This window comes from Cimex lectularius, unplaced genomic scaffold (assembly GCF_000648675.2).
Source record: "Cimex lectularius strain Harlan isolate CLEC.00 unplaced genomic scaffold, Clec_2.1 scaffold10, whole genome shotgun sequence".
NCBI classification, from domain to species: Eukaryota; Metazoa; Arthropoda; class Insecta; order Hemiptera; family Cimicidae; genus Cimex; species Cimex lectularius.
Window position 1 is genome coordinate 783,063 of NW_019392665.1, and position 19,354 is coordinate 802,416.

The window sequence follows — 19,354 nt, forward strand, 5'->3', positions numbered from 1 at the left end:
GCGATATATTATAAAGTCATTTCGAGAATATCGCAACCCGCCCCGCTTTTCGCCGTCGCGTTGAGCCGTCCTCCTCCTCAGTCTTAATCCACATCCAGTGAAAGTCCACGGGTTGCGCAACGGCCGGGGCCAGACTAATTTGACCTTCCGTCATGTATACAAGCTTACAAGTGTACCTCCGAACTTCGGCGGTCCCGGTCTTGTGCCAGTGGTTGTGTTGGGGGGGGGATAATGATGATGATGGGGTGGAGTCTATAAACCGCCGAGAGCTGGAATGCGGTTTCGGTTGTGAAACCCGGCCTCGAAGTCGAACAATGACCACCCGCCCGGGGAGATGATCCGGGCATCTTGAAGAAATAATCTTCTGGGTTGCGTCCGCCAGGTGTGGCGAAATTCGCGAGATTCGAACGGACGAATGTTTCCCCTATCGCACATTCCATCCCGCAGTGAGGTTCTTCTGACGTTATAAATTGATTATACAATTTTTTTTAAATAAGTAATATTATAAGATGCCCGGGTTTAAATAAAGAGGAAAGTTTGTCCGGTGTAACAATCAATCTTTTCGAAAAAGTGACGAAAAAGGTTATAATAAACATAACCTACAGCAGTAACTAAGTAAAGTTATATCAATAATCTACTCATAAAGAGAAAAACCAAACGTTGTTAATAACATCATTGGCGCCATATTGTATGACATCACTTGTATTCTATGATGTCACAGACGCCATTCGTCTGACGTCATTTGCTTTTAAGGAATGGGCGCCGTTGTCTCATCAGATGTCATGGCCGCCATTCGTCTGATGTCAGTTGCTTTTATGGAATGGGTGCTATTGTCTTATCACGACGTCATTGCCACCATTTGTCTGATGTCATTTGTCTTCTCTCACGCCGACTTGGGCACCATATCTGACGCCATTTGTGTTTCATTTCCAATGCTGTTGTCTGTAGGCATGGCAATCAAACCTTCTGAAGTCTTTTCGTTTATATAGAAATCATAACCTATTCTAGTAATACAATGCAAGCATAACTTAATATCATAATAAGATAAATAAGTTATATTTGTTTATTAATAAAACACAAAGTTGAATCAGGGAAGGTTAATAAATGAACGCAACCTTCTCCTGCGAAATATACATCTAATTTATAAACTGGTTATAATTGAAAGAAACCACCTAAATAACCTACTGTAGTAATAAGAAATTCAGACAAGTATATCATATACTTGTTAAAAATAATCAATTTATGATAAAATACTCAAAAATAATCAAATAGTGATAAAATGAAAAAGTTTTAAATGTAACAAATGTAAGGTGTAACCTATTCGGGGAGACAGTATTTGCAATTTTTTTAAATTGTAGCCATGTTGCAACATATCGGATAAACGTATAACCTACTGGTCTAGGTTTCAGCGAAGGTTAGAGCGTGTGCCTTCATGACGTCATGTATCCTGCAATCGACTTGGGCGCCATTCTCATACGTGACGTCATTGAGGCAACAGAAAACAAATCATTGTTGAAGTGGGCCATGCAAGAGATTGTTGGACTCGGCGCCGTAGACGAGGGGGAAGGTAACACAAGAAATGGTATTTTCGTAAGTTGTATCAGCAAGGAAGTGAATAAGTTGAAGAATGAGGGGTACTCTATCAATATTAATATCAGCAAGAAAGTGAATAAGCAGAAAAATAAGGATAACTATCATGATGTCAAGGCATTATTTCTATATTTGTTTTTTAGCTTTCTAGAAGATTATAGTAGAACTGACATAATCATGACGTCATGCACGCCATTGCGATAGGACCGAGAGGTTAGAGTTAAAGAAGGGGAGTGTTCATGACGATAAGGAGTCTTTCCGAGACGTCATGTTGAATGCAATTGAAAGGATTAAGCGTAGAGCAGGTACACTATGACATTATAAAGTAAATTCAGATTTACTCGTGAAGGAGGTTATAGATGAATAAGTATGTACATGATCATGGCCACCAGTGTTTTTCTTTCTTTCTTGAAGAAAGTTAAACAGTTAAAAGTTAATGGTAGAGCAAGTATGCCATGACGACATAACATAAAATCAGTTTTACCCATGTAGGAGGTTACAGTTAAACAGGTACGTACATGACGTCATTTGCCTTACGGGCATCATTGCGATACAATCGATTAGCCTAGAATTATAGCCGGCATTCCATATATCGTGGGCACCATTTGTCTGACGACATTTGTTTTTGATGGCGTCAGGAGCGTCTTAAAGCACGATTTTTTGACATCACGTGCTTTTCCAACGTCAGATCATGATTTTATGTTTTTAAACCATTTTAGAGGTTACAGTTGAGCAGGTACGTTCATGACGTCACGCCATTTGGTAATGACGTCAAGAACGCTTTATTCTTTTGAAAAATTTTAAAGATAAAATCGTGTCTTAAACCCAAAAGTTCAGTATTTTTGTTGTTGTTTTTTCCAAAGTTCCAGAAACGGGCCTTCCGTGTTTCTGAAAATTGGAAAGGTGTTGTTAATTGTGCGTCTATTTAAGGGTATGAGGACGAGGCCTTGCCCAAGATCCAAGCCCAATTAGACGGCTCGTTAATCAACCGCGGACGACCCTAAAAACCATTGCGGTCTGGTAAACGTTTCGAAACCTTCTTAACGGTGGCGTTCTTGAGACAGACCGACCGGAGACGCAAGCCGGTAGATTAGATCCGTTACTGTTGTCTTGTCGGACTTGGCGGGGGGGGGATGTAAGTTAGAAGTCGGGGAAAGATTTTTTTTTTATTTAAAAAAAAAATTGAATTTGAAGAAAAGAACTCGGAAGGAATCGCCGGAAGACCGGATGACCGCCGATGAGAGTTAAAGTACAAACAAGTCTAAACAAGGGGGCCTGGCTGTTTTAGGCGTTATCGAAAATTTAAAAAAAATCTCGATTGATAAGTACAAACTAATAATAAAGAGCGTTCGGCCAAATCCGGCCCGGAGGACCCAAACGAAACAATTACCAGTGATGAAACATTAAGAATTGTTTTGGCTTTGCATTTTGATCATGGGAAATTTATTAAAATTTTTTTGCTTTTGTATTAATTGGAATCATAAAATAGATCTTATCAATTGGGAGTTTTATTAATAGTACAGATCCGGCCCGATGACCAAAAAACCCAAGATTGACTACTATTACAAATTTATTTTTTTAAACAATTCTCTTAAAGCTTATTTTTTTGAGCCTGACCGTTAAACAATTTAATACAACAAAAGATTAACGATCAGCCCTTAGCAACCGGATTTATTGAGGAAAGAGAGGATGTTTTTACCTGAAACCACATGTTTATTGCTACTTGGAAGGTATTTATTTCAATGCGGTAGGTTACATGTTAGCAGGTTATTTGTACCAATATGGCAGGTTGAACGTTGACAATTGTTGATTATTTGACTCGTTAGGTTTAAAAAAATCCAATAATCAACAATACAAAAATAGTTTTTTTTTTCTTTTTTTCTTTTAAGAAGCTGTAAAAGAAATTAAATAAAAGGAAAGAAGTATGCGTGCTAGATCATCGTAGGTTTTTCTTCTTCTTGGAAGGTTATTTATAAGCAAGTTAGAGTCGTCATCAGAGTAGCTGATGTTAGGGGGTAGGTGTACGCAAGCAGGGGTTATATATGAGCACTCAGATAGATGGAAGGTTGCAAGCCGAGGTTAGCGGTAGGTCATCCGCTTGCAGGTTCGGCTGTGAGCCTTCCGGCGAATGCTTCAGGTTATGACCACATAATTCATCCCCTTCAACCGAAAGATTAAGGTCTCATGAATTAACAGTTATACAATTTTATTTATCCCCAAGCCGATTCGAGAAAAAAAAACACGCGACCGGTTATAATTATTAAGACGGCCTAAAAAATTATGAACCGGATTCTTTCAACCCTTACGTGTTACGATAGCCGAATATTATCCAACTAACTTGAATCGAAACCTCCGAATTACGCCTTAATCCTCCGATGATTCAATCATTACAAACCGCGGTACAAAACAAGCAATAACAGCTGTTAATCCATTCTTAATCCAGCGGTAATTTTTTGCAGCGTAATCGTCTGAGGATTTGGTCTGAAATGACTATTTTTTGTTACAATCCCCAGAAAATTTGTTCATTGCGGATTAAAAAAAAGTTATTAGGCGTAATCACGTATTTATCCTCCGATTAAGTTGATCAACCATTAAAAGTCAATCCCGTCTTAATCCACAGATTATTGAATCCCGTTTACTTGCAGGCGATGATACACTAACGGAATCTTTTATTTTTAATCCCTTCTTATTAATCCAAATATAATACGAACTATTATCATCCTCATCCTTACTATCATCCTTTCAAGGAATACTGTAATATTTTGATGCAAAATAGGAGGAATACAAGGGATAAAATGTTGTTAATCCCTTCATAATCTTCAGAATTATTCGATCGATTTCGGTCCAAAACCAAAAATTTCGTTAATCTTTTCATAATAGCATAGATTATTCTATTTAACCCCTTCTTCTTAATTCTAAGATTACTCTATTTGATCCATTATTAATGCAAAAAATATTTTTGTATCGATTTTGGTCCCACAAAACTGGATTCAATTTTGTTAATATCTTCTCAATCCTCAGGATTAACAACAGATCTATTCCGTTCAAAACCAGACATTTTTATTGTTAATCCCTTCCTAATCTACATATATTACTTAATCCCTTCTTCTTAATTTTCATATTATTCCAATTGATCCGTTCTTAATCCAAAGACTATTGTACCATTTGTGTCCAAAAAAACCTGGATTTAATATTCTTAATCCGTTATTAATCCTCATGATTAAGATCTATTTCGGTCCAAAACCAGAGACCATTTTTTTAATCCCTTCCTAATCCACATATTTTATTTAAACCCTTCATCTCAATCCTCAGATTATTCCCTTTGATTCATTATTAATCCAGAGAATATTGTGTTAATTTTGGTCCGAACAAAACTAGATTCAATTTTGTTAATCCCTTCTCAATCCTTAGGATTAATAGAAAGATCTACTTCTGTCCAAAACCAGAGACCATTTTTATATCCTTAATCCAGAGATTATTTTTTAAAGCACTTATTAATCTTCAGGATTGTTCGATTGATTTCGGTCCAAAACCGGTGACCATTTTTGTTAATCCCTTCTTAATCTACATATTGTTCGATTTAATCTCTTATTCTTAATCCTAAGATTATCCTATTCGATCCATTCTTTTGGTCACAATAAAACTAAATTTAATTTTGTTAATCCCTCCTCAATCCTAATGATTAATAGATTCGGTCCTAAACAAGAGACCATTTTGTTAATCTTTATTAATCCATAGATTATTTTCTTTAATCTCTTATTGATCTTCAGGATTATTCGATCGATTTCGTTCCAAAACCAGACCTTTTTTGTTAATCATTTCTTAATCCATAGATTGCTATTTGATCATTAATCCAACGAATACTGAATAGATTTTGGTTTAAAAAAAAAGATCTAATTTTGTTAATCCCTTTGTTAATCCAAAGACTATTCGCTTTAGTCTCTACTTAATCCAGATTATTCTATTTATTCCCTTCTCAATGGACAAATTATTCGATTTAATTCCTTATTAATCCACAGAATGTTCGTTCGATTTGAGGCCAAAAACCAGACGTTTTTTTGTTCATCCCTTCGATAATCCACAACTGACAGACATGTTTTTTTTATTATTAATCCTATTTTAATCCTTCTTATTATTACGCCATATCTGGCCAAAATCTGAGATAATTTGTCAATCATTTCATTGGATCCTTAGGATGGTTACAGATAATCCTATCTGGTCAAATAGAATCCGATAACAAATATCTGTTACAACGAATGTAAAAAAAACTCTTAATCCACTGATAATCTTGTGTTAATCTACCTCGAATAAATCCTTTAATCTTTTTTACAATACAAAAAATACGGGTAACGATTTTGGTCAGTTTTTCCGTCCGACTCGACAGAATGCAAATTTTTTTTTCAAACCAAATACAATCCCTAATCCTCTAATCATTACATTAATCCAGATATAGTTGCAAGAAGTTTCAAATCGTTCAAATCTTTAAGGGGCCAGAAATTAAATTAAAAAAAAAAAAAAATCCGCGTCCCTTTTTGGACATATTCGCATATCGTGTGGATAAAAAAATCAAAATATTTTTGCGTGAAGAAAAACTAAAAAATTTTGTTTCCGCTTACCTCGAGCTTAGGTCCAAATAAAAAGACACGGGAAAAAAACTCGCTGAGTGAAAAAAATCAACTTCCACTTGATTGTTGCAAACACACTCGGGGGTTGTTTTGAAAATTGGACACCCGATAACTTTTTGCAATTTTTTTTTTTTTAAATATTATTTCTGTTTGTTATTTAATTTTTTTCACGGGTGAAAAAAACAAACAATTCAAACGCTAATTCGAAGCGCACTGACTGAGTGAAAGTGAAGGCGCGGACGGAACCCGTGTGGACTTATACCTTGAAACGGGTGGGGAGCTCGAGAAGATGGGTGAGGGGCCTAGAAGGCACCGACCGGGATGCGAGGAACCAGGGGGGCGTCGAGTGCGAGGGCGGCAAAATTGCCCCCCGGCCGATTCGAGCGAATTTCCCAGCGAACGTTGAAGCGGCAAAACGAATCAGTAGTAAAACGACAGTGGAAGCGGCAAAATTTTGCATGAGAGGGGGGAATCTCCACAGGACGAAGCAAAATTTCTGAGATAAAGCCATACCCCAGACCTAGTCGAATTGTCAACCGTGACAATAACGGAGCATGAGCGAATTGGGGTGAACACAGCGTGAAAATATCAAGTACAAATTCTTCAAATGGAGGGGCAAAAATTAGATCCAACAAATTTCGCCGAACATGGTGAAAAAAAATTCATGAATGCTAGAAGTGGGGGAGAAGTTTCTACAAATTGTTAACAGACGCGACCAAATTTGTGCGACATTAGCTCAATGTAAAGGTAGGCAAAATTTCTCAAGTAAAAACCCAACTGAAGCCGCGGCAAAATTGCGACCCGTGACACTATACAAAAACAGCGAATTTGGCTTCATTGGGAAAACTAGAAATATCCACGGTTAGAATGGCAACGTCGTTGCAGTGAAATCTGGACGGCAATATTTCCAACCCAGAACACAACACTCAATGGGCGAATTTCGCTGAACAGAGTGAGAAAATTGAAAGTAGCTCTGTAGCTGGAGACTGAAACTGACATACACGGCAAAATTGGCAAATCCCATGGTGTAAATGACTCCGACCACGGTGGGAAAATTAAATAGCCACAAACGATGCGATATAAACTCAAAAGAAAGAGCGGCAAAATTGCGGTTCGAAAAATTTCTACCCTCGGAAGAAGGCGGACCCAAGCGGCAAAATTGCTGGGACGAAAAAAGAACAAATATGTGGCCAAGAATAATGCGACAAAAGTGCTGTTGCAAACTAACAGGTAAATATGTCATCACAGTTTCATACTGAAATATGCTTCGATAAATTTCGTAATCCCCTGGGGCGGCAAAAATGCCGAAAATTTCATGGGCTTGGTGCGGCAATATTTCGGTTGATTGTTTAAAAGGAACGACCTGGCAAAATTGCCTCCAAGTGATCGTTGGATAGCCGGGCGGCAAAATTGCAGAGAGAATATAACAGGCACATCAAATTTGTATAGTATATTTCTTTTAAACAAATTTTTAAACGTACACGGTAACATTATGGTGGTTCAAAAATCGCACAGGACTGGCGCGGCAAAATTTCACTCAAGGTCGAGGTAAACGCCACTTTCACTATTGATCCGTACGGGGAAAATATTACGATTCATGCTGAACTTTTATGAAAAGAATGACGGGACAAAATTGCTTTTTCATACTGACAGGTAAATGTGTCATCACAGTCTCATTGAAATATGCTTCGATAGATTTGATAATCCCCAAAGTTCTTTTTTTTTTACTGGGACGAAGCGGCAAAATCGCCGCCAAGTGTTCTTCGATGGCTGGCCGGGCGGCAAAATTGCAGTCAAAATATAACGGGCAGATCGGACCGCCAGATTTCTATCTTACATTTCTTTTCTTGACGAATTCACAGACGTACGCGGCTTCCACCTCGACACAATTCAATTCACAATTGAAAATGGTTTAAGAACATAGCAAGTCGGTGATTGTATGAGGTAGTCGTAGTTTTAACTGCAAAAGGCAAACGCGGCAAAATTTCCTCAGTCCGAGAAACTGAGAGGAAACATTGTCGCTTTACATATATATATATATATATTTTTTTTTTTTTTTTTTTAATCCAACAGCAAAATTTCACTAAACTAAAAATAGTAGAATATCGCTAATAAAAACTGGGCGCTTTTGAATTCAAAACAAAGTGAATGAACAGAATAACACGGAGGTTACATCATTGTTATAAGATGTTCTTTTTTGTTGGGCCACGGAACCTTGGATTGGCAGGTCAAGGATACACGTCCTTTAGTATCAAAAGATTCGGACCACAATACTGTGTACACGAACTGGGTAGGTTAGCACGGTTATGATTAATATAGTCTGGGAAGTTGCAAGGTAGCAGGTTGAAATTATGGGATTACGCGTCGTGAACGCGAAGAGCGTTTGGAACTTAACTTCACACATGGTGGTTAAAAGTAACACAGAGGTTATAACATTGTTGGGCATTGCAGGTTATGTGATTATTACATTGAATAAGAAGAAAATGGCGTAAGAACTATGATTTAATGTACAATTAAACTGGAATTTACAATTCCATTTATTACTCTGCTTGAGAAAAGTAGCAAAAGCGCGAAAGGCGCAGTAGGTTAAGATAAGGTTATCTCGAATGACCCTAATGGTAGGGTTATAATCTATGTAACAACGACATAACCAGATAATGACCTATTTCAGAACTGAACAAAAGGATTATACATTTTTAAAGAGCTTTTTAGGCTACGTTATAATTGTCTTGTAGATTATGACATTGTGATCTCGAAAAACTGGGGGACAAAATTGGGAAAATTACAATCTTTGAAAATAATACCTTACAAATCAGATTATGCTATATAATTTCATATTCGATCAGAGAAGGTCATAAGCCCTCCAGACGCTGAACGTTATGTTATTGCTATCTAGAATCGAACCACAAAAATACATATTCACGTGTTTTCATGTACTTACAACTTTGGAGAAAAAACATGAAAGGTTACGAAATTGTTTATAGACTTTTCGACCTTCTGTGAAGGTTGTCAAATTGTTGTAATTAAATATCCTCTTACTTGGAGGTTGACTTTGATACATTTACGCATTGTAAAGTTGCTAAGAGTAAAAATACAAATTCACGACATGTCATCATGTACTTATAATTTTGAAGAGAATAAAATCAACAAAACACGAAAGGTTACGACATTATTTATAGACTTATAACCTGACCGTTTTGTTTAAAAAATCTCAAGATGCGGAAATCTGATGTATTTCTTGCGAATAATGAGGAACGGTTTCAACGTCACACAAAAAATTTAATGTTATATTATTGTTACATTTTATCATATAAACATTCTATCATCTTTTAACATTTCTTCTTAACTTTATACTATTTATACTTCTTCATAATTATATATATTACAAATATTGAAACCGACCTTTGAGGAAGGTGATGAAAATTGCATCCTCTTTTAACATTGTGGAAGGTTACAACATTGTTACCGTTACACATAAACCCTCATCAATATATTCTTATACTGCTTGGAAAAGAAATGTGTTTTAAAAACTACTGAAACCTACTTTCGAGTAATGTTATAAAACTTGGCAATCACTCTTAACATTTGTCGAAGGTTACAACATCGTTACGCTGGCACAAAAACTCTTAACGCATTATTATTTATAATGCTTGTAAGAAATTTATTTTATAAAATACTGAAGCCCGTTTTACAGGAAGGTTTAACCTTGCAACCTCTTTCAATAATGTCGCAGGGTACAGCATTGTTACCCAAACTTTGAGGTAGATATTTGCTTCTTGAAAATTCTACGAATTAACGATAAACGTAGGATCATTAAAAAGGTTAACTCGTTAGCGTTTAATGTTCCTTTTTTCTGCCGAATCCTCACCTGTTCCGCCTAGTCATCCAATTCCCTCGGTGTCAAGGATAGCCGTTTCATGACCCCACCCTCATCAGTGAGCAATCAAGGGTGATTAAGTGAGGTGGCGGAAAAGAAAATCTGTGACGTCCGTTCACAAAATGGCACAAATAAACAGGAAAAATATCTGTTTGTCCTTCAAGAAAAATATTACGAACCTGCCGAAAAAGCTTTCATAAGCAAAAGAGATCCTATAGGCCTACAGGCAAGGAAGGTTATAACATTGTTATATCAACTTGGGCCAGTGGTCGAAAAGTATTCGGTGCTGCCGAAAAACCTCTCCTGTTCACGACCAAGGAGATCAGACACATTTGGAACGTTATGACATTGTTATATCAATTGGGACACTGGCCCGTATATAATTTTTCAGAAAAGTATTCGGTGACCGGTCCTGCCAAAAAACCTCTCCTGTTAACGACCAAGGAGATCAGATCAGACACATTTAGATTGTTATATCAGCAATTAATTTTGTGATCTCAATCTATGCATTTTTCCCTTGTAACCTCCCAATAAGAGAATCTCGTACAACCACCTAGAAGGTTTCAACCTATGCATTCTCTTTTTCAACCTACCAGGAACGTTTCATGTATCACCTTGCCCTGTGCATCCTTCAGAAGGTTTCAAACTGTGTATTTTTCCCTTGCAACCTCACAGAAGGTTGATTCAGCCAGTGCAACCTCACATGCAACCTACCATAAACTTTCAGCCTTGCGCAACCTCCCGAAAGGTTTCAACCTGTGTACCTAATTTGCAATAGATTATCCAGAGGTTAACCCCTCTCATCCTAACCCATCTCTATCCAACACACGAATGGATTAATCCGTACATTGGTCGTCATTTTTTTTTCATTCATCACCCAAAAGTGGGCATTAGATTTGGGATAATCCAAAAGAACCTTTCCATCGGATTATCCCGTATCAATCTTAATCTCAACCTATTCCTGGATAGTACAGAGAAATTGGAAACGCCTGCCAAATCGTAAATTGTCGAGTTTAGTCAAAAAACCCACAGCCACACCTCAAAATCGGATAACCCAATCTAAATCCAAACCTGTCGGTAATCCTCCTCAATAGGGACGATCCACGTTTGGGAAAAACAAAATCGCCCGAGCCCAGCCCGGGGTCGGTTGGGGGAAAAAAGTATGCAAAAATTAATCCTTATCAAATCGGCTTATCCATATCCAAGTGTGACGGTAATCTGCAAAGGGATTATGATCAAGTGCCGATTGAGCCGTCCGTTAATCGTTAAACTGAAATCAAAATACTGGTGGAGTTGGTATTGTATCAATTTATGGGGTGGGGGTGGGGTTAAAGCTAACATATTGGGAACGATGCCTTAAAATTCGTCGCGAGGTGGGGCCACACGGCGTTCTTCTAGGATTCATATCCGAGAAGATAACCGCGCTGTAACCTCACAAGGCTCAGATTGAAAGGAAGAAAAATAATGAACCATCTTATAACCTTTCTTTTAAAGAGAAATAATAGAATTATAAGCGATAACCTCAGCCCATAGACGTAAACCGTGCAGTAGCCTCCGAAAAGGATAATTAAAAACTATCTTTAATAAAGCAACCAGCTTCTAACCTTTCTTCTAAAACAGTGTTATAACCTTCGCGGAAAGAAGACTTATATAAGATTAGTAATTTAGCAGTAACGTCATTGTAACCACACAAAAGGCAAAATAAAAGGAAAAAATATTATAACCAGATTATAACCTTTTTTTCTTGAAAGGGCAAATCAATGGCAAAAGCTATGTAACCCGACTCAGAGACCGAAACAGCGCCGTAACCTCACAAAAAAGTTATTTTAAGAACAAAATCGTACGAACAAATTAGCCATCCTGTAACGTTTCTCTAAAAGAGTCATTAAAAAATGAAAAGTAATAAACTGGTAAGAAACAATGTAGTAACCTTCGTCGTAAAGTAAGTCAAAGCTAAAAGTTTGAAAATAAAATAAGTAACTAGCTTAAATTCATCCGCTATAGGGATTAAGTTAAACGCAAAAAATGTAAAATGGTGGGAAACAATGTTGTAACCTCCGCCGCAATACGAGACCATGTACGAAAAGATAACTGTGCTGTAACCTCACCACAACAAAAGATTAATTGACAATAATAGGATAAGACCTTTTGTAACCATAGTCGAAGTGGGGTTGTACAGATTTCTTAGAAATGGGCAGACGGAGAAAGAAAAGCGGGAGTAAATCTATCAGTTTAGTAACAATGAATGGAAAAATTGTCGTAACCTTCGTCGTAAGGCGAGAATACACGGCGTCCTTCTAGGACTTACATCCGAGAAGATAACCTTGTTTTAACCTCACAAAAGGTATTAGATACGATCGTTTCTTAGGAACAATGTTGTAACCTTCATTATTGTCATTGACTTTGTAAGACCAGGAGGCACTCTAAATGAAAAGTAACTTTTCCCCCACATTTGTTTAGATCTGACTCCTTCCGAAAATTTCTTAGAAAAAGGTTACCTTCTTTTACCCTTCCGGTAAACAGGTTATGTATAGATTTTCCGAATGATTGGTAACACAAAATTAATTTGCTACTTGAAATTTAATGAACCTCTGTGTAACCTCTTCCGTTTTAAAATACCTGAAAACTTGACTTTTGTTTCGATTGGTAACCATTGTAAAACCTTCCAGATAATTTTTTTTATGTTAACCTTACTGATGCTAATGCACGTTTTGAACAGATGATGCGCTGTTTATTTTATAATCATATTATAAGTAAGTTGTATAATAATTATTCTATACCTCATTGATACTAACTAATGCACGGTTTAGAACAGCTCGTCTAACAGCAAAATAACCTCCCTAATCCTTTCTATAACCTCCAAATGCTGTATGTCGCTGTATTGTAACCGTTATGTAAACTCCATAATGCTCAGTGTAGTTAGAATTGTAAACTTTCTATAACCTACATAATGCTCTAAAGCCTTTCCGATGCTGACTGTCGTTTGATTTATAACCGTACTACAACCTCCCTGATGCTTAGTCACCTGAATTGTAACCGTTGTATAACCCTCATGATTCTCTATAACCTTCCTTATGCTGAATAACCTTCCTCGTAATGAATGCAATTTGAATTATACCTTCCTGATGCTGAGCGTCGTTTGAATTATAACTCTTATATAAACCCATCCTGTTGCCAATACCCGTTTTAGAACAGCTGATCTAATTGAAATATTCTTTCTCTTAGACCAATTATTTACTGGTTGGGGGGGGGGGAACTTGAAAATCTATTTTTGTTTTATAACCTTGTCGGATGTTGATAATCTTTAGATTCTCCAATTCAGTGTATTTTAAAGCAGTTTCTAATCGAACTTGGGGACGTTTTTCGCCCAAGGACTTCGCAGATCCTTCTTTCGTTCTTCCTTTTTGAAAAAGCACTTTGCATCTTATTGCGTCTTTTTATATATATATAGATAAAGAAGTGGTGTAGGCTTTTTTTGGAGAGGGCGAAAGCCCAAAAGGTGCGGGGCTTGGAAGCGCTCAAGTTCGCCTCCTTGGCTTTGCCGTACTTGTTTTCCACTCCGGCACGGCCGTGACCGAGTTTTAAGTCCCCGCGCGGAGCAGGAAGTCGAAACCGACTTGGCGTTTGAGGGCCGATATATTCGAAAAAGTGAGATTTCAGAAAACCAAGGACCACGTAGGCGGAATCTGTTCGCGAAATACAGATCCGGACTTCGTGGGACTTGACGGGTTTCATTAGGCATTCGTTCATCATTAGGAACTTTAAATACCAATAAAATAACAAAATCTAGCTTAATTTCCATTGTTTTCTCCAAGTTTCACTTCCTTGTGAATCTAAGAACTTTCGTAAAACTTCACGGGAATTGATGGGATTTTGTAAGCACCAAGAGCTTTATTAGACAAACGTTCATCATTAGGGACCTTTTTTTTAAAATTTAAGTACCAAAAAATAACAAAATCAACCATATTTTTTATTGTTTTGTCAAAGGTTGACTGACTTCCTTATATGAGTAAGCATTTTGGTCAAACTACATGGGACTTGACGGGGCTTTTTTTAAGCACCACGTACTTTATTAGTCAAGTATTTTTCATTAAGCACTGTGCCATTTATTTTAAGTACTAATGGCATAAAGCGAGCTTAATTTCGATTTTTGTCAAAGTTTGACTTTTTTACAAAGGCAAACATTTCGCTCCAACTTTATGGGACTTGACGTTTTTTCTTAAGCACCAATGACTGCATTAACCAAATATTCATCTTTAAAACAATAAAATCAAGCTTAATTTCCATAGTTTTGTCAATGTTTATCTTCGTTGTAAATGTAAGCATTTTGGTAAAACTTCATGGGACTTTTTTTTTTTTTACTTCCTTGTGATAGTAATAATTAGAACTTGAACTTTGTTAGGCTTTTTTAAGCACCATAGAGTTTATTGGTTAAGTATTCATCATTAGGCGCTTATCCATATATTTGAAGTACCTTTAAAGTTAGAAAATTAAGCTTAATTTCTATACATTTATTAAGGTTAAACTTAACCGGCTTTTTCAAGCACCACTAACTTGATTCGAACAAAATACACCAATTAATTAGTCAGTTTTAATATTACCAATTTTAAGAACGAATAAAATAAATAAAAATCGAGTTTATTTTCCATAGTTTTTCCTGGGACTTGACTGTCCTTTTTAAGCACCACGGACTTTATTCAGAAATAATTCATTAATAAGCAGTTTTCACATATTTTGAGTACTAATGACATAATAAAATTAAACAATTTTTTTGTCAAAGATTGGCTTGGTTTCTTTGCAGAAGTAAAGTTTTGGGTCAAACTTCTTGAGACTTGACGGGCTTTTTTATGTAAAACGGGCTTAATTTACTCCGGGACTTAATTGAAAATTGTGTCCTGCCGAAATGTATGCGTTAAACAATCAAGGGGTAATTATGTAATTCTGGCTGGTTATGCTAAAAATCTGACCTATTTTTGAAAAAATTCGTTTTTTGCCAAACCTCATGCAACTTGACGGACTTATTCAAGTCCCCGGACTTAATTTACTTCCGGACTTATTGAAAATCGTTTCATCTCGAATTTTACTAGTTAACAATCCGGGAAATTATGTAATTCTGGCTGGTTATGCTAAAAAGCAGACGTGTTTTTGGAGGAAAAGAGCGTTTTTGGCCAAACATCGTTGGACTTGACGGACTTATTCAAGCATCCTTGACTTAATTTACTCCGGGACTTATTCAAATAACCGATATCCCCAATAAGAAATGGAAAGGGAGAGTCGACCCGCGCAACTCGGAGAGAAAGTGAAGACATAAGGAAGTGACCCAGTCACCCAGTGAGCAGACCGGTTTCCCCGCGCTGGGGGATTGCTCGGCTTGCGACACGTCTACCGCCGCTTGCGAAGGAGATAGACAAGATTTCAGCCATTTCGAGATTTTCCATCCGTCCATTAAAAAATATATATAACGAGAAAACGGGTGGAAAAGAGCGAGACGAAACGGGCCCAGTGTGATCAAATGTGCCCAAGGGCTGAGACCCCAGAATTTATCTGGACAAAAAACAGTGATCACAATCGGTACATTCAATGTTTTAAGGTTTAAGTTTGAAAAACAGCGAGACGGAACGGACCCAAATAAGTTAGCCGTAGAAGAATTATCGGAAAATATCACCCGAGATGCTTCCCCATGGCATGGCATATGGAATGCAACAGGCAAAACCGGCCACTGACTGGTCTAGATATTACATAACCTTGATGAAGACAACCATTGAATTCAGCAAAGCAAAACGGCCGCAAAATTCTGATCTAATAATCGATCTCCAGGATCAACCTTTTAAACTTCAACTAACTAGGTAAAAACGAAAATATGGCGCTATAAGATTAAAAAACAGCGATGCAAGGCGGACCCAAAAGTTACTAACAATTAAAATCTATCGGAATAGTCGGTCCTGGATTTAATATTACATTGATCGATGACGTGTATGACCCTTGGATTAAGCACGTAACCTAACGTCTTATCCACCATCTTTTCTCCATGCCCAGTATTTTAAACTCAACTAATTTTCAAATAAAATACTAGAACATGGGGCATATTCCTTAGTTGTAAAAATAGCGAGGCAGGGCGGACCAAAACGATGCCAACAGTAAAAAACTTATTACAGGAAAATGTCACTAGATATCTTCTCACAACAAGGCATACGGCGTGAAACACAGCTAAAAAAAACCCAATGTACCGGTCTGGATGTTATATCACCTTGAGGAATAAGACAAGAATATATTCAGCAAAGCAAGACGGTCCCAAAAGTTTTATTCGTCATCATTCTCCAGGATCAACAATTTAAACTTCACTAATTATGTAAGACAAGAATATGGCGGGCCATAAGTTTGAAAAAGAGGACCTACTAACAACTTAACGAGGACTTACTAACAATCAAAATAAATCGAGAAATGTCCCTTGATGCTTTCTCATGACATGGCCAATACAAAGAAAACAGCCAAAAGCCGTTACGTGTCTGAATTTTATGTTACCATGATGGATATGACCATTGGATTAAGCGAAGCAAGACGGACCCAAGAGTCTTATCCACCATCTTTCTCCGTGAACAACATTTTAAACTTCAACTAATTTTCAAAGAAAATACTAGAATATGGGTCATTAAATAAAAATCGCTAGGCAGGGCGGACATCCTCCTCGAAGCAATGCCATCCACCTCGAACCAAGCAATGCCAAGGGGTTTAAATGAAATAAGAATAAGGCGGACCCGATAAAATCCAGTCTCCTTGATAGTCTAAAATTTAAAAAAAAATACAGGCATATTTAATTTTGCTGTTTATTAACAATACACGGCCACATACGGGGTGTGGCGAGTAGGAGCGAAACTGTTCGGACCCAAAGGTTCGAAACACATGGGAAAACATCACGATGCGCCTTCCCGTCTTGGATATGTTTCACAACGGAACAGCCAAAAACTGCTACTGTGCTGGACTAGGAGTACGATTGGCTTCTCATAATCGACACTCTTAGACCAGTTAGTTCAGGAGACGCCAAGTGCACCAAAAGTTTTTATTCGCCATTTTCAACTACTGCTGACCAATTTTGGCCCTTTCTGGGAGAAAAAATACCAGGTGCTGCCTTGCCGCTTCCACAGTAAATCGGATATAACGGACATTTTTACCTCCTTCAAAGAGATTTAACCAAATTGTGCTCTGATCGTCAATAAATTATCCAATTAATTAATAAAATTTTCAACCCTAGGCATTGTCAGTCTTCTATAATTCGGAACGTTTTTAATTAATTAAATAATTTCTGCAAAGAAACAGAAAAATCTTGAATTGTCCACTGGATCGTGGTTGCTGGTTGGAGGTGCGGCCGGCAGATGGAGACTCGCGACTGCCTGGAGGGGCTTAACATGAGTACGAGTTAGTTTCAAAGACGGTCTTTTCTTCTAGAGAGGAAAAGATAATCTTTAAGTTCACAAAAGGGGGCGGGAAGGAAATGGAAGCTGGCCTAAGCACCACTGAAGGACGACTGGCAGGACTTTTTTTAAGCACCAAGGACCTTATTCAGAAAGGAAACTTCGAGGCACTATCACACCTATTTTCAGTTCCAATAATAATAAATTTTATCGAAGTTTGACTTCCTTATAAAAGTAAGCATTTCGGTCCAACTTTGATGGGCCTTTTTAAGCACCACGGACTTTATTGGACAAGTATTCGTAATTAGGAGCTTTTTCAAATATTTTAAGTACTAATAAGATAATAAAATCAAGTTTAATTTCTTTAGTTTTGTCTAAGTTCGTCTTGCATACAAAAGTAAGCATTTGAGTCAAACTATATGATACTTGAACGGGCTTTTTTATGCACCAAGGGCTTTATTAGACAAATGTTCATCATTAGGGACTTTTTAAAGTACTAATAAAATAACAAAATCAAGCTTATTCTCCATTGTTTTGTCAACGTTTGTCTTCCATGAAAAGTAAGCAAGTTGACGTGAATTGACGGCCTTTTTTAAGGTCCAAGGACTTTATTTGACAAGTATTCACAATTAGGAAATTTTTCAAAAAAAATTAAATACCAAAAACTAATAAAATCAAATTTAATTTCCATAGTTTTGTCTAAGTTTGACTTCCTGGAAAAAGTAAGCATTTTGGTCCTACTTCATGGGACTCGACGGGCTTTTTTAAGCGCCAAGGACTTTATTCGACAAGGATTCATAATGAGGAACTCTATCACATATATTAAGTACCAATAAAATAAAAAAATCAAGCATAATTTCCATATTGTTTTGTAGGTTTGACTTCCTTGTAAAAGTAAGCATTTTGGTCCAATTTTATGTGACTTGACGGGCCTTCATAAGCTCCAAGGGTTTTATTCGACTAGTATTCATAATTAGGAACTTTTCCAAAAAAATTTAAGTACCAATAAAGTAATAAAATCAAGCTTGATTTCCATAGTTTTGTCTAAGTGTGACTTTCTTATATAAGAAAGCATTTTTGAACTTCGTTGGACTTGACGGGCTTTTTTAAGCTCCAAGCACAGTATATGACAAGTATTCATAATTAGAAACCTTTCTAAAAAAAATTAAGTATCAATAAAGTTATAAAATCAAGCTTGATTTCCATAGATTTGTCTAAGTGTAACTTCCTTACAAAAGTAAGCATTTTGGATCCAATTTGTGGAACTTATCGGGCTTCCTTAAGCTCCAAGGACTTTATTCGAAAGTATTCAAAATGAGGAACTCTATCACATATATTAAGTACCAATAAAATTAAAAAATCAAGCTTGATTTCCACAGTTTGTCTAACTTTGACTTCTTTACAAGAGTAAGCATCTTGGACTTGACGGGCTTTTTTTATAATTACTTTTAAAGATGTCCCCCTGGGTTGACGGGCTAGTCATAGATTAAGCATTTATTTCACGGGCTAAATTTCAGCTTAAAATATCAAGAGTGAATCAAGAAAGAAAACCAGTTTCTATCCAAGTCCCGACTCCTCAACAGGATTTTATGCTTATTTCTTGTTTTATGATCCTTTTTTTTTATCTCGCGACCTTGTTAGGTGCAATTAAGCGCCTCATCTACCGATGGCTAAGTTTCTTGACAATGTAGCCTAGCGATGAGCATCATCATAAAAAAAAAATAAAAGAAGCACGGATAAAGGAGAGGCTTTTTAAAACTCGACCGTCTGCTTATATCCGCCTTTCTTGCAGGTCATGCCGTCCTTCAACCGGGCGAAAAGGTCCCGTATCAATCACACCTACAAGGATATCT

General features: G+C 37.0%; 1 protein-coding gene across 2 annotated transcripts in view; it reads right to left on the minus strand.

Annotated features, from left to right (window-relative positions):
• The window catches only part of LOC106667329 (elongation of very long chain fatty acids protein AAEL008004-like), a 93,391-nt gene that overhangs the window by 27,474 nt on the left and 46,563 nt on the right, over nt 1-19,354 (minus strand). Inside the window, exon 1 of one of the 2 annotated variants that reach the window (XM_014395213.2) lies at nt 6,207-6,451. The exons of the other annotated variant lie outside the window; for it this stretch is intronic. The gene's annotated coding sequence lies outside the window, so the exon portion shown is untranslated. Of the gene's footprint in view, nt 1-6,206; nt 6,452-19,354 lie in introns of those variants that run through there. 2 annotated transcript variants of the gene reach the window in all.